The sequence below is a fragment of the Ylistrum balloti genome, unplaced genomic scaffold, assembly GCF_031769215.1.
Source record: "Ylistrum balloti isolate Yb309-2 unplaced genomic scaffold, AGI_CSIRO_Ybal_v1 Utg371120, whole genome shotgun sequence".
Lineage (NCBI taxonomy): Eukaryota > Metazoa > Mollusca > Bivalvia > Pectinida > Pectinidae > Ylistrum > Ylistrum balloti.
The window spans coordinates 248,194-261,495 of NW_026782615.1; positions in this window are offsets into that span (position 1 = coordinate 248,194).

Here is a 13,302-nt window from a genome sequence, read left to right on the forward strand (position 1 = left end):
AGTTGGTATTATCTGTTAATTATTTGAATGACAATTTTTTGTCTTTTTCATCATCCATATTTTCATAACATGTTCATGAATAGGTTTTGTTTGTTGTTCTTTGCAATTTGAATTGTTGATTACATAAGACTTTGTACACAATGGTTGGAATATGGAGGAGAGTCACAATATTTGTTGAATTTTGTGTATAGGTTCTTTTTTATTATTTCATTTTTTTTCCAGTATTCATTCTTAGGAATACATGTATGCTTTACACTAAGCTTTTCTTGTGAATTTTATAACATGAGGATAACTAGACATATGTAATTAATTTTAGGAGAATCTGACAAAGGCTGAAGTACTTAAAGTTATATCTTGAGAACTGCTCAACCAATTTCATTTATGTTTATCCCATCATTCATTAGTCAAGGTTAAAATGTCAAAAGGTGACATTTGACAACTTCTGCAAATGCATTAAGCAATGATTCTTATAAGCATGAGAGTTGAGGTATTCATGTCTGACTGACATTTTCTACTTTCATGAAGGTCTTTCATTGTTTAAAAAATCTAGAATTTTTTCATAAAAATCTTTTGTTGTAATCACAAAATCGTTTGTTTTGCATTACAAGCAAATGCTCATATTCCTTTCCATGTGGTCTCTCATTATTATCCTATGATTATATAACAAAATATTAATTTTTTGCAACCATGGTTACTGTATAAAATCTTCACCTATTCTGTGGTAGTTTAGATATGATATATACAATGTGATCTTACAGAATTATGATTTTACGGGTGTAACCTTCGACAAAACATGTTTATAAATGGTAATTAACTTAGCACCTTGAAAATCAACAAATCTGCTTGTTTCTTTTTGTCATAAGATTAATATTATTAAGAAATGTTTCATAGGAAATTTCAAGGAAATATCAGGCTATTTATATGTTGTAGTTATTTCGTGCAATATCTCGGAGAGTACTTTGAGGTAACCTACATATGAATGAAAACTCTGTGGTGGAGATTGATCATTATGATTTTGCAGACAGGTGATTTTAGAAAGAATTTATATTGACTTTGACTAGAATAAGGCGTCAAAATGGAGTACAATAGTTAGGAAATTAGGAAATGCATTTGAAGTCTAAAGTTATCTTCAGATACAAAAGTTGTCTCCCTTCAACTATTAGTATTTTGAAGTAACATGATCTATTAACATTCACATACAAGTAAAAATGCAACTGATTTGATCAGACATCGCAGTTTTGGGGTTTTAATGAAAGAATACATAACCTACCTCCTAGATTTTGTTTTTCAAAAAAAATTCAATAGTGTTGGTGCAATCTGCGGTTAAAAAATGTAAAGCTAAAGTCTGTGAAGTAAACTTTAGTTGCACATATTTACACAACAGTTGTCCAACATCTTGGAAGTGACTCACTATTTTACTTCATAAAAGATTCTCACACTGGAAAGCATGTAAAATAATGTACACGAATGAATGACTTTGTTAACAGACTGTATGGTATGGTTAGTAATCAAGTATCACCAAAAAGAAAATTAATACAAGAAAAAATGTCTCAATACAAGACCTGATAGAAGGCTAATGTTGCTTATATGATATCAAAGGTAAAAGGGTAAATTAATTTATATTAATCATTGAGAAACACTTGGTTGATACTAATCAGAATGTCCATGTTATCAGACAGGAATTGAACCCTGGCCATCTGGGTTAATGTGCTTACCACAGCATCATCCGACCTAACCACCCAAATAAAAAGGTACAGATGTCAACAGATGTACTTATATGTGAAGACTTTGTGTTTCCCATTTGTGTTTGATATTATTCTTAATAACAATCTAATTTGTCCATAATCTGAGAAAAGCTCTGTATCATTGCAAGAATTATATGTTTAATGTTGGCAATAAAATTTGATATTATGAGTTCATATTAAAATGAAATTGAATGAATAAAGACTATCAATTTGATATTGTTGGAAACATGCAAGCTTGAATAGGGGTTTATAAGAAGAGATATGATATTAAAGATTTCATAAAAGATAATGAAAAAAGTTGTTTCCATACTACGTCTAGAAAATTACAAAATAGCAAAAAACAAAAACCAAAAGTGTTGATTTTTTTTTTACCTTTGTGTTTTTTTATAACTCAAAAATGGTCTTATTCTCATTTCACATTTATTCAAATTAAGATTTGAAGGTGATTATACAAGGGTTTTTTAATAGATGATATTAATGGAAATGTTACATTATGGGATGTGATATTAAGTGGAGTTGATTTATATTTAATTCACATGTCTTTTTTATATATTGAAGATGGTATATTTAAATATATTTATATGAAAGTGACACATTTGCGACACAATAACATCAAAAATTAAAATATCTGTTCCAGGACCTGTTCATGAAAATTATGATAAACAGGGGAGGAAAATATTAATTCAAATTTTGAGCAGTGTTTGGGAAATATGTAGATGCTATATTAATTTATTTGTGATCAGAATTGATAAAGATTTTCTGTTTCACTGAAGCTTATAGAGTTTAATAGGAAATTATTCACCAACATTTTGGCATTGATTAAACAAATGTCAATTTGATGATTGGCAAGTATGAGAATTTCTCTGGAAAAGAGTTCAGTTTATGAAAATGCTTGAATTGAATAAGGTTTAAGTGTTACAGGTAGATGGAGTAGTGTTGCTGATATTGTGTACAGGGAGTAGACGAATGGATTAAAATGTGCAATCTCTTTGTGAATTTTATTAATTTGTTCATATTATAGTATTTTTGGGTTACATGTTCCTTAACTTCTGTAATTACCACTTATTTGAAGACACAAGTATAAATGGGGAGGCTAGCTTACTTTATAGTCTCTTTGTTTGATGTTTTCTCTTTTAGAAGTTCTATATGAAAACATGTATATTGAATATTTTTACTTAATAAATGTGTGATTGAATGTGAGCTTGCATTCACTAACAAGAACTTTATAATGATACTTAATTATTTACATTCACATTTTTAATGAATGCATGAATTGTATCCAGAACTGGTGTAGCTATTTATTATATCAGAGATTGCTATCAATCTGTACCTGCTCTGTTTATGTATCTCAGATGTGTTTGACAACCAGGATTGTTGGTTTCATAGAACTTAGATGTAGATATAAGTTTACTTGTTTAGTAATCAGATTTCATTTGTTTCATATTTTGTTATTTTACTTCTTGTAGAATCTAGTCAGAGATTATTTTGTTGGGACCTCGTTTGTTCCTAAACCTAAATTCAGGTAATGCTGTCCTAGAGAAGAAGAGAGAGCATGTTATTTATTTGATAGTGCTAACATCATCAAAACATATAATTATTTATATAATTATGGTGAGTAGTGCTGAGTGAAAACAAACAACAAATTGTTAAACTTTGCAAGATGAAAATCATTAAATTGATATCAGATAGTCTCCTGTAAAACTATGTTGGATGAAGGGCACAAAAAATTCAGTGTCGATAAACAAGCCAAAAAATTGAAAATCTTTACAGGATATTGATAAATAGGATTTATTACTAGGAGGTATGGCCCTCCTTTGTTTATGTTGTTTTTTGTTAATATATGTTTCTTAAGATTTTGGGATTTGATTTGTGTTAGAAGTTTAATTTGAATCACAAGGTACTTAATTATTACATGTCATTTCTTCCTTAATTGTTTATATTATGAATTTTTTGACAATCAGTGAAGCAAGGAGAAATTGTCATATTTTATAGATCTTAACAGTGATTTTATGTTAGAAAGGATAATCTTTCCAACAGCAATGTTAGAATTTTAAAGCATTGGCATATCACGTTAATGTACTACACCCTTTTGCAGTCTTGTTTATTTCTTCATTTTTGGTGATAAATTTATGTTGAGAAATACTCTTAAGTCTTTAAATATTATTTAATATTAAAGATAATGTAGTTTGTATCATTGATAGGTTTATAGTTGTTTTCCGTGATATATGAAAAAAAGTATCACATACAATGCATAAGATGACATCTTGGAAAGTAATGGGCAGGTAATGATACGTTGTCTCTTTAACATATGACTTGTGTCTCACTTTTAGTTCAAATCCTTATAAACAGAAAGTGTTTGTCCAGTTCTATGCAAAGGTTTAAACTAAGAAACAGCACAAATAAAACTTCTTCTGGAAGAATACTGTCTGTAGAAGTATATATTCTCTTTTGGAAGTGTGATAATTATTATGTGTTGCCAAATTGAGTGATGAGGACATATTTCAATTACAATGTTCTACATTTTGTTTTGGATATAGATGTACTTTGCTTCACATTAAATCAAATACAGGTCTATATATTGTTGTCATATAGCATGCAGTTTCTTTGATGGCAAAGATTATAGCTTTGCTTCACCGAAATTCTAGTCTACTACATTTTAAAGGAGTTATTTCACGAATAAATTGACTTGTTATTGATCATATGATGGCTATGTTATGGCATGTGAATATTTCTATATAAACATTGCAGATAGTTCCCCAACCCCCTGCCTACCTTATCCAATGATGGTACTCCTAGTCCTTAAATATTAGCCATGAAGTGTATTTATTATATTGCTTAAACTTTCGCAGTGTAGAAGTGCTTTGATAATTGTTTTACTAACACCTAGATTAGAATATGTGTTGAACCAAGTTTATGATTACAAGTTTTTGACAAATGTTTCAACTTAATAGGTAATTACTTTCCTACAGTACATGTTTTTACCTTTTATACTGGTATTTGGTAAAAATCAATTACGTCCTGGTAAATGTGTTCCAGAAACGTGTTTACATAGTGTCCAATCAACCTTGAAATTTTAATGTAAACTGTATACCTACTTAGATATCCAGATGTGTTTTTTTCTTCTTTTTTAACATAAGTTTTAGCAAATAATCCTTAGTTTCAGGAATCTGCAATGAACAAGCTGTTCATTACATTACTGAAAAGTGTACAAAATATCTCTTCTCTTCAGTGTCCATCTCTTCCATTTTAGGTATATCATATCAGAATTTCCCTAATTGATTCCAAAGCAGTACAGTAATGAATTGAATTAGATTATTTTGAATAAGGGAACATGTTATTCCCTTTTTCCTAACAATTCTCTATGCAGTACAATTTGTGGTTGTATCAGAGCTATGAAATTCGAGGTACTGTTGATAATTGATTAAAACTGTTAGATATTAGAACTGATATTTTGAATGAAATTGTATGTGCTTACATTATTATATTGTGTTGCAGATGTTGTTATTGCATGTATTTTATGTTTAAATTTACCTTTCTACTTTCATTGAACTTAATCTGTTTCATGAAGTCCAAAATTAATGAATTGTACTGACAACACTATATGACTTCATTAGACTTTCATATGTCATTATCATTGGTGTCACTATATTTTTTTGTTTGATTTGTTACATGTAATTCATTTGGTTCTTGGTTTTCTGTTACACATCTGTTGATATGTTTGAGCAAGAGAAGAAGCTTTAGAATTATTGTAACTAATGGAAATTATTAATGAGAAATCTACAAACGATTTGTTTCTCAAATAATGTACTGCTTTTTTGCTTGATAGAGACATACTCATCCTAAAGTCACAGACAATATTGAACACAATACAACTTGTATGTGATTTTATTACGATTTGAAGTCATTGTAGATTTCCCATCATTTCCTACATAGAAAGTGAAATTGATGAGCAGATAAAAAGCACAAATAAAAAAAGTTGGTTAAGGATCAGCTTGCCACTTTCTTTTGTTATAGGCATACATAGCTTACCGTTGATGTTTATATAATTTATATTCATAAACCTTTTTTCTTACATATAACATATTTAGATTGTAATATACGGACGAGAGCCCCTATGCATTAAAAGAGCTGTGATTTTCATTACTGTATCAACATTAAACTGAGTTTTGTATATATCGGTTCAAGGCGTTTATTTGCTTTGCATCAAAGCCAGGTCATTTTGGAAATAATAGAAATTAAAGGGCAAGCGCATCGATAGGCAAGAATTAAAAATTTAAGTACGTTTGATCATATCATGTAGGTTGTTTTTCATCAATTATTTGCTGTTAACATTTTGTTTATAGATGTCACTTGAAATGTACATAGATTTCAGAATGAATGTGGTTGGGGTAATAGGACAGTTTTCTCTTGATGTTTTGATATCACTAACACGTAGCTGAATGTGAAATTAAAAAAAAAAAAAACATTTTTTCACCCCACCACTCCTAACTGGAAATCACTCTCCTAAACCTAACACAGATTCACTCACCACAACGGACCACAGTGTAGTTTTAAGCTCACTGGTTACTCATCTGAACTAAACACAGTCACCAAACATAAGTAATCCGACTTCACTGACAAGCCACTCGCCTAAACTAAACACACATTAAGTTAACACAACTTACCCAAATACACTAAAAAGCGTCTCACCTTAACACAAACCCAGTTGACCACAGATTGCAGTCGACCAACACAAGGCTGTAGTTGATGTTCCATGCATTTGATGGTCGCTCTCGGTTCATGACCCAGACTTCCGAAAATCTGTGTTATGTACCTGGCTTCTATGCAAAGATTAAGGAATCGCACATTTGAAACCACGTCTAATTATAGCCCATGCTTTCACAATGATATGACTGTTACTGCTCGGCTTCATCTTGATAACAAGGATGAATTTCGTAATGGTTATATAGAATTTAAGTCTGGACTTTTACGAATCTAGTGCCAAGTATATATCAGATAAATATGAATATTTAGGTTAATGTTTAATGTGTATTTGGTGTTGCATAATTATTTGTAGTTTGTGTTATAATCATCAAAATTGCTATGCTCAATAGTTAATTTGTCATCAAAAACTTTTTGAAATGAAAATAACTTGAAACTTTATGAAATGTGTGAGATTGTCGATATTTCAAATTTAGTAAATGATATGTAATACCGAACGTATCTCCTGATCATAGAACATATATTATAAAGAATATTGCTTATGCCATCCTAAAAGTTGTTCACTTTTTCTTTCTATATATGTGGTCTGGCAGGACTTTCGGATATATCAAATAACGATGACCGCAGGAATGGTACTTCTCTCTGTGTCAGTGCTTAAAAGAATGGTATTGCTTTTTAATGAGTGTCTTTAAAAACAACTTTCAGGGAAAATACTTATCACTATTGTCTCATACTTATTTTTTAAATAGAAGTTAACACTGTTTCCTCTTTCTCGATCAGAGAAATGCAATTATCAATTTTATAAGTGCTAATGATTTTTTTTTTTGTTTGGATAAAATTCTCAAAACTATGATCTTTAATACCTATTATGTTACAACATTTGGCTCCCTTGCTCCCCCTCTTTGTGTGTAGATATAGTATACTGTACGCTGACCAGAGAGAGTGATTCGATAATCTTTTAGTTGCGTTGTATTATTGATATACGAACATTTTAGTACTAGAAGCAAATGTGGCGCTTATCCGTCTAGTTGAAAAATTAAGTATGTGATATTGAACTATATGTAAATTTTCATTCTCTGATCGTTTTGAAATGTTAAAAAAGACGCTGATTATGAAAATGGCGATAATCCACTTGTTAATAAATAGATGGTGATTATAACTGGGATCAGATGTGTATTTATGATGAGTAACTATAGTGTTCAGTTTTGACTTATTATTCTTCATGTGAAGGAAGGAAAAATGTTCTGCAGGTTATGTAATATAACTGCAACTACTATCAGCGGCTGAGAATATCAATTAAAATCCATCATTTCAATAGTTATTAAAACTAAACCTGCATATTGTTTTCATTTTTGTTTTGTTTTCATTGACTTTGGTAATACAGTGTTGGAAAAAATGATAATCAAATGTCAAAATTAGTATGAAACTACAGAGAAAAAGAAGACAAACCTCACGTGAAGGATAGATATCGATTGCTCAAATTGAAAATATACTATAGATTTCAATATGACAGATATTTATATTACCAGACTTATTGCAACAAAATGTGTTTGCTGTATTTCATTAAAGAAACTTCTAAATAAAAAGGACAATACGGACAGAATCATAATCCAAACTCTTTAAGAAAACTTAAATTTTAACTGTAGTTTAAATAAAAGTGTACAGAAGACATACAAGCGAATAGCACCTTTTATCACAAATTTAGAGATAGCTATGTTAGAGACAAACAATAAATTAAACTGCATCATACAGCTGTTTCGTCCTTCTAGTACTCGTCAGTGATGTTAAGGGTCATAATTTTGACTAAGGAAAATGCGAAGTGATCGAAAGAAAAGCCAAAATCTGGACGGGGAGATGCAGGAGCACAAAGCATCCCCATAGGAAGCTGCTTCAAGTTTGTGAAGAAAAAGGGAGTGGCCCCAAGAGGGGCCACAGGAGGGGGAAAAAGGGGGTAAAATTAGGTAAATCTTTAAAAATCTTCTTCTCATGAGCGAACAGTCAGATTAAATTCATATTTGATAATTAGGACCCTTATGGCAAGGTCTACAAAGTTTGCAAATGAAAAAAAATTGGGTCAAAAACGGCCCCAGTAGGGGACGCTCAAAAGGGTCAAAAATTCAACTTTGACCGATTTCAACCAAATTTGGTAGACAGCATCCCTTAGTGAAGACATATGAAGTTATGTTGAAAAAAGTGATAATGTCCCCTTTTGGGGCCCATAAGGGGTGTAAAAGTTGCCATATGTAAAAATCTTCTTTAAATGACTTCTTCTCAAGAACCAGTGGATGGATTTTGACCAAACTTGGCACAAAGCATCCCCATGGGAAGCCGCTTCAAGTTTGCGAAGAAAATGGGTGTGGCCACAATAGGGGCCCCAGGAGGGGGAAAAAGGGGGGTTTAAATTAGGTAAATCTTTAAAAATCTTCTTTTCATGAACGAACAGTCAGATTAAATTCATATTTGATATTTAGGGTCCTTATGGCAAGGTCTACAAAGGATGCGAATGGAAAAAAAATCTGGTCAAAAACGGTCCAACTTTGGGGCGCTCAAAAGGGTCAAAAATTCAACTTTGACCGATTTCAACCAAATTTGGTAGACAGCATCCCTTAGTGAAGAACATATGAAATTATGTTGAAAAAAGTGATAATGTCCCCTTTGGGGCCCATAATGGGTGTAAAAGGTGCCATATGTAAAAACCTTCATTAAATGACTACTTCTCAAGAACCAGTGGATGGATTTTGACCAAACTTGGCACAAAGCATCCCCATGGGAAGCCGCTTCAAGTTTGCGAAGAAAAAGGGCGTGGCCACAATAGGGGCCCCAGGAGGGGGCAAAAGGGGAAAATTGATAGGAATGTTCTACACAAGGTCCTGGCAAGTGTTTTAACTTTTTGGGGCGATTCAAAATCCAAGATGGCCACCCTGGCGTCTGTTTGGCTAAGACATTATTGACTTCCTCTCAAGAACCATTGGGTGGGTCATGTTCAAACTTGGTACAGATGTTTTACACATGGTCCTGCACAAGTGTTGTTACATTTTTGCAACATTTTAAAATCCCCAGATTATTGACATATATTCCTCAGGTGACCGTTAAGGCCTCTTGTTGATGTACATTGTATGTTCGTAGGTTGATAAATATTTAAAAGTATTGTTATACATGGTAAAAATGTAAAATAGACGTTTGCGAGGAGATTCCGAAAGTTTGTTTTCTGTCATTAATCAACGTTTTCTTTCTACTTTTGTAGGCTCCAGAGGCAACCTGTATACTTAAATATAGTTAAACATATGGTATCGTCGCGTGTTGGGAAAATGTAGTTAGTAAAACAGATTACATGTGCGTTATTGTGCGATAGTGTTGACTATGATCGTGAATGGTTTCCTTGTTATTTACCTGATTTTCATTTTAAAACGTGGCTTTACATAGATTGTAATAGATCTCGAGTGTTGTCGGTTAAGCTTTCCAAAACACATGTTCGTATTTTCTATATACTTCTCAGGGTCTCCCAGTAAAGTTTGTTTCTTATGACTCAGCATTTTACTTGTTTGGAAATATGATTGATTTCACATGTCAGTAATCAACTAAAGAGTCGTTTTAGTGGGAAAAATCAATATGATCAAATTCTACAAATGGTTATATTTATAAAGTGGATATTCGAGGTATAACTGGTTCTCTCTAACCATGGCAGCAACCCATGGAATCAAACAACGTATCGGGGTTGGAGATTAGTGTGGCTTAAAGAGGTCGCAAGAAAAGGGAGATTTTGATGGAACCAATTATTTTGTTCAAAGTGAAGGACGGATAAGGGAAAAGTAAATTTATAGTGATTTCGTAATATTTTTAGCTCACCTGGCCAGAAGGAAAGCCATAGGAAACAAAATGTTTATATTATTTTATGATCGTTGTTTTACAATAATTATCTATATCTAAAGCACAATTTTGTTTTCGCAAAAATGAAACTTGTACTGTAGCCATGAAAATGATCACTCTTTTACAAACGACCAATGGTGCCCTACCTTTTCTTACAGACGATGTCTTTCCACTTCAAGTTGTGACAGCGGTCGAGGATGCTTTTTATTCTCACCTTCAGTGTCGACATAGCGGTCATTTTACTGAGACATGTATGAAATGTTTGTGATTTTCAGACGATTTGAATATGCAGTAGTTTATAATATGAATTCAGATTCGTTTGATGTTAATTCCGCTCTGTATGTGGTAATATAATCATAATATCATAAACGGGATATGCCTAGCTGTACATTTATAGTTAAAAGACAAATACCTTTGAGACTTAATTTCAAAGTCGCATGTTAATAGTGGTATTTACATGATGTATTCATTTGGCATATATATTGATAGACGTGTAGCAGAGGTTAAACAGACTGAAGATATCGTCCAATGACTCTTTGCAAATGCAGTGATTTGCTGTATGTAAGTTACTAGTAAGACATAGTGAAACAAATACAATTTTAGACAAAGCGCCATCACCATTATTAATCAAACCATAATGTAAAATTGATGTTCATTTATGAAGTGAAATGAAAACTGAAAAAAAAACCTTGGTTTTGATTTTCCGTGCCTGCTGTTGATTTCTGAACCATCAAAGGTCCCTATCATTATTGACAAGTCCTTAAAAGACGAAAATAGTTCTTGAAGCAGTTAAATGCATTAACCGGTGTATAAATGATATCTTTAACTCAAATTATATTAAATGTTGCTTTTAAATTCTTAAATTTCTGTTGTACAATATGTGAATTGAAATATTTTTCATATAATACTTTATTTTACATCGACAAATATATGTTGAAACTTTCGGAAATTTTCGTTCAGTCTCTGAGCAATATCTAACAACTTATTCCACAAACGATGAAACAAAAATAATTTTGCAGGATCTGAATAGTGTATTTACAATGATAAATCCAGAAGACATGCATATATATAAGTCATATATTCTTGTTGTAATTGGAGTACAGCAACTTTAAGTTTATCTCAGAAATATGCAATAGAAATGTAAACAATGTTCAATAAGATACGGATATCAAAACGAAACCAAAAGGAATAAATAAAAAAGTACTTCCGGATACATTTTAAATAAATAAAAAGAAAAATCCCCGTTTGTTGAGAACAGGATTTGGAATGACTAATTGTTGATTATCTTAGCAACACTATTCCTCAAAGTAACAGGCCCGTATCCGGTATCTAGTTACCAAGAAAGAGATAAATATAGTCTTCTTCTTCGTTAATGTTTTTGATCTTCAATTATCAATCTAAGTCTACTGCGGTGTTTGTCGACCAAAATAATATTTCTAGTTCTTTTTATTCTATAATAAACTTATTATGATAAAGATGAAAAACACAGTATATTTAAGTTAAATAGATACATTTATTTGTATTCATAATTAATAATCAAATTTAACTGAACACAAATTGTATGAACAGCGAAGAATCTAGATCCTCATATAACAAATATACCGAATAATTTAATTTTGAATAGATAAGCAAATGGATGCTATGATATGATAACATTTTCTCATGTGAAAGAAAAGGGAAAAAACCAATCATAATCCAAAATCAAATTCAATAAAACTAAAGAAAATGAACTAAAGAAAGATTTACACGGAGACTCCTGAGAAATACAGGAATAAGACCAGCTTCTTCTGCTCCATCTACGGCACCCGAATAAGTAATGAAACGTAATCAAATGAGAACAAGGAAAACAATAACGGAACCATCAGGCAACTAACGAGCAAAAAGAAATAGACTATTTGTCAACAAGACCACGAATTGACAATCGTAAAGGTAAGCTTTCATATCATAAATGAACAAAAACCAACATGTTTTTTTGTCAACGGAAAGAATGTACCAATCTCTTTGAAGTCTTGCTTTTGTGGCATAAAAGTTAAATTTTATTAATGTGGTTTTCGGTAAGAGTACTAAAGACCTTGTCGATTAAGATAATCAAATAAATTAGAATCAGAATAAATTCTTCAATATCACCGAATGCCTAGATGAAATAAACAGATGTATGACGGAATGGTTCTTATTGTAAGACAAATATTGTAGATATTATAACTTAATTGCAGATAGTACTCAACGGTTTTTCTTTTGTACAATCCTTTTAAATGGAGGTACAGTGTCCGAGGCTAAACTAGAATGATATAATTGCATTAACAAGAACAATTAATTGCCAAACGTTCACCTGTTGTGAAAGCGTCCATTATTATCCAACAAGGGAACGTTTTCCTCTAAACATACTTTGTAAACATTGAGGATTAGCATATTGGTACCACATTTAACCTTGTATATATAAATCTAGTATAAAAATGCTGATTAGTATATAAATACTAGCAAATGATTTCGCGATATATTTTAGAAACCTATTTTAATATTTCCTCTTTATATTCTTAAAATGTATATTTATATCGTGATGATAATGTATTTCCCTTTAAAGAATTTAAGACTTTAAATAATCATTAATTTGAATTTTTTTAAACATTAAGTATAATTAAGATTGCTAATTACATTTATATCAATCTAATGTCATGTCTCGTTGGAACTGTTCAGTACGCAGGTGTTAGTTTCATAAACCTTTATAGTCATGTTTTTAAATGTCAAAACACCCATGTTATAATTGTATACGGCAGGAAATTTTAATACGGACCGTGGATAACCATTATTAAACATGATTTGTTGTATCAAGGAAGTAAAAACTCCTGAATATGTCATTTCGTCCTTCCTGATAAATGACATAATGTTAAATAAAGCACACTGTTTTTAGTTTTTAAACAAATTAATTCCAACCCGTTAAAGCCGATGCCGGAGTGTAGACTTTGCTGTTAAGTCACCTTACAACCTATTG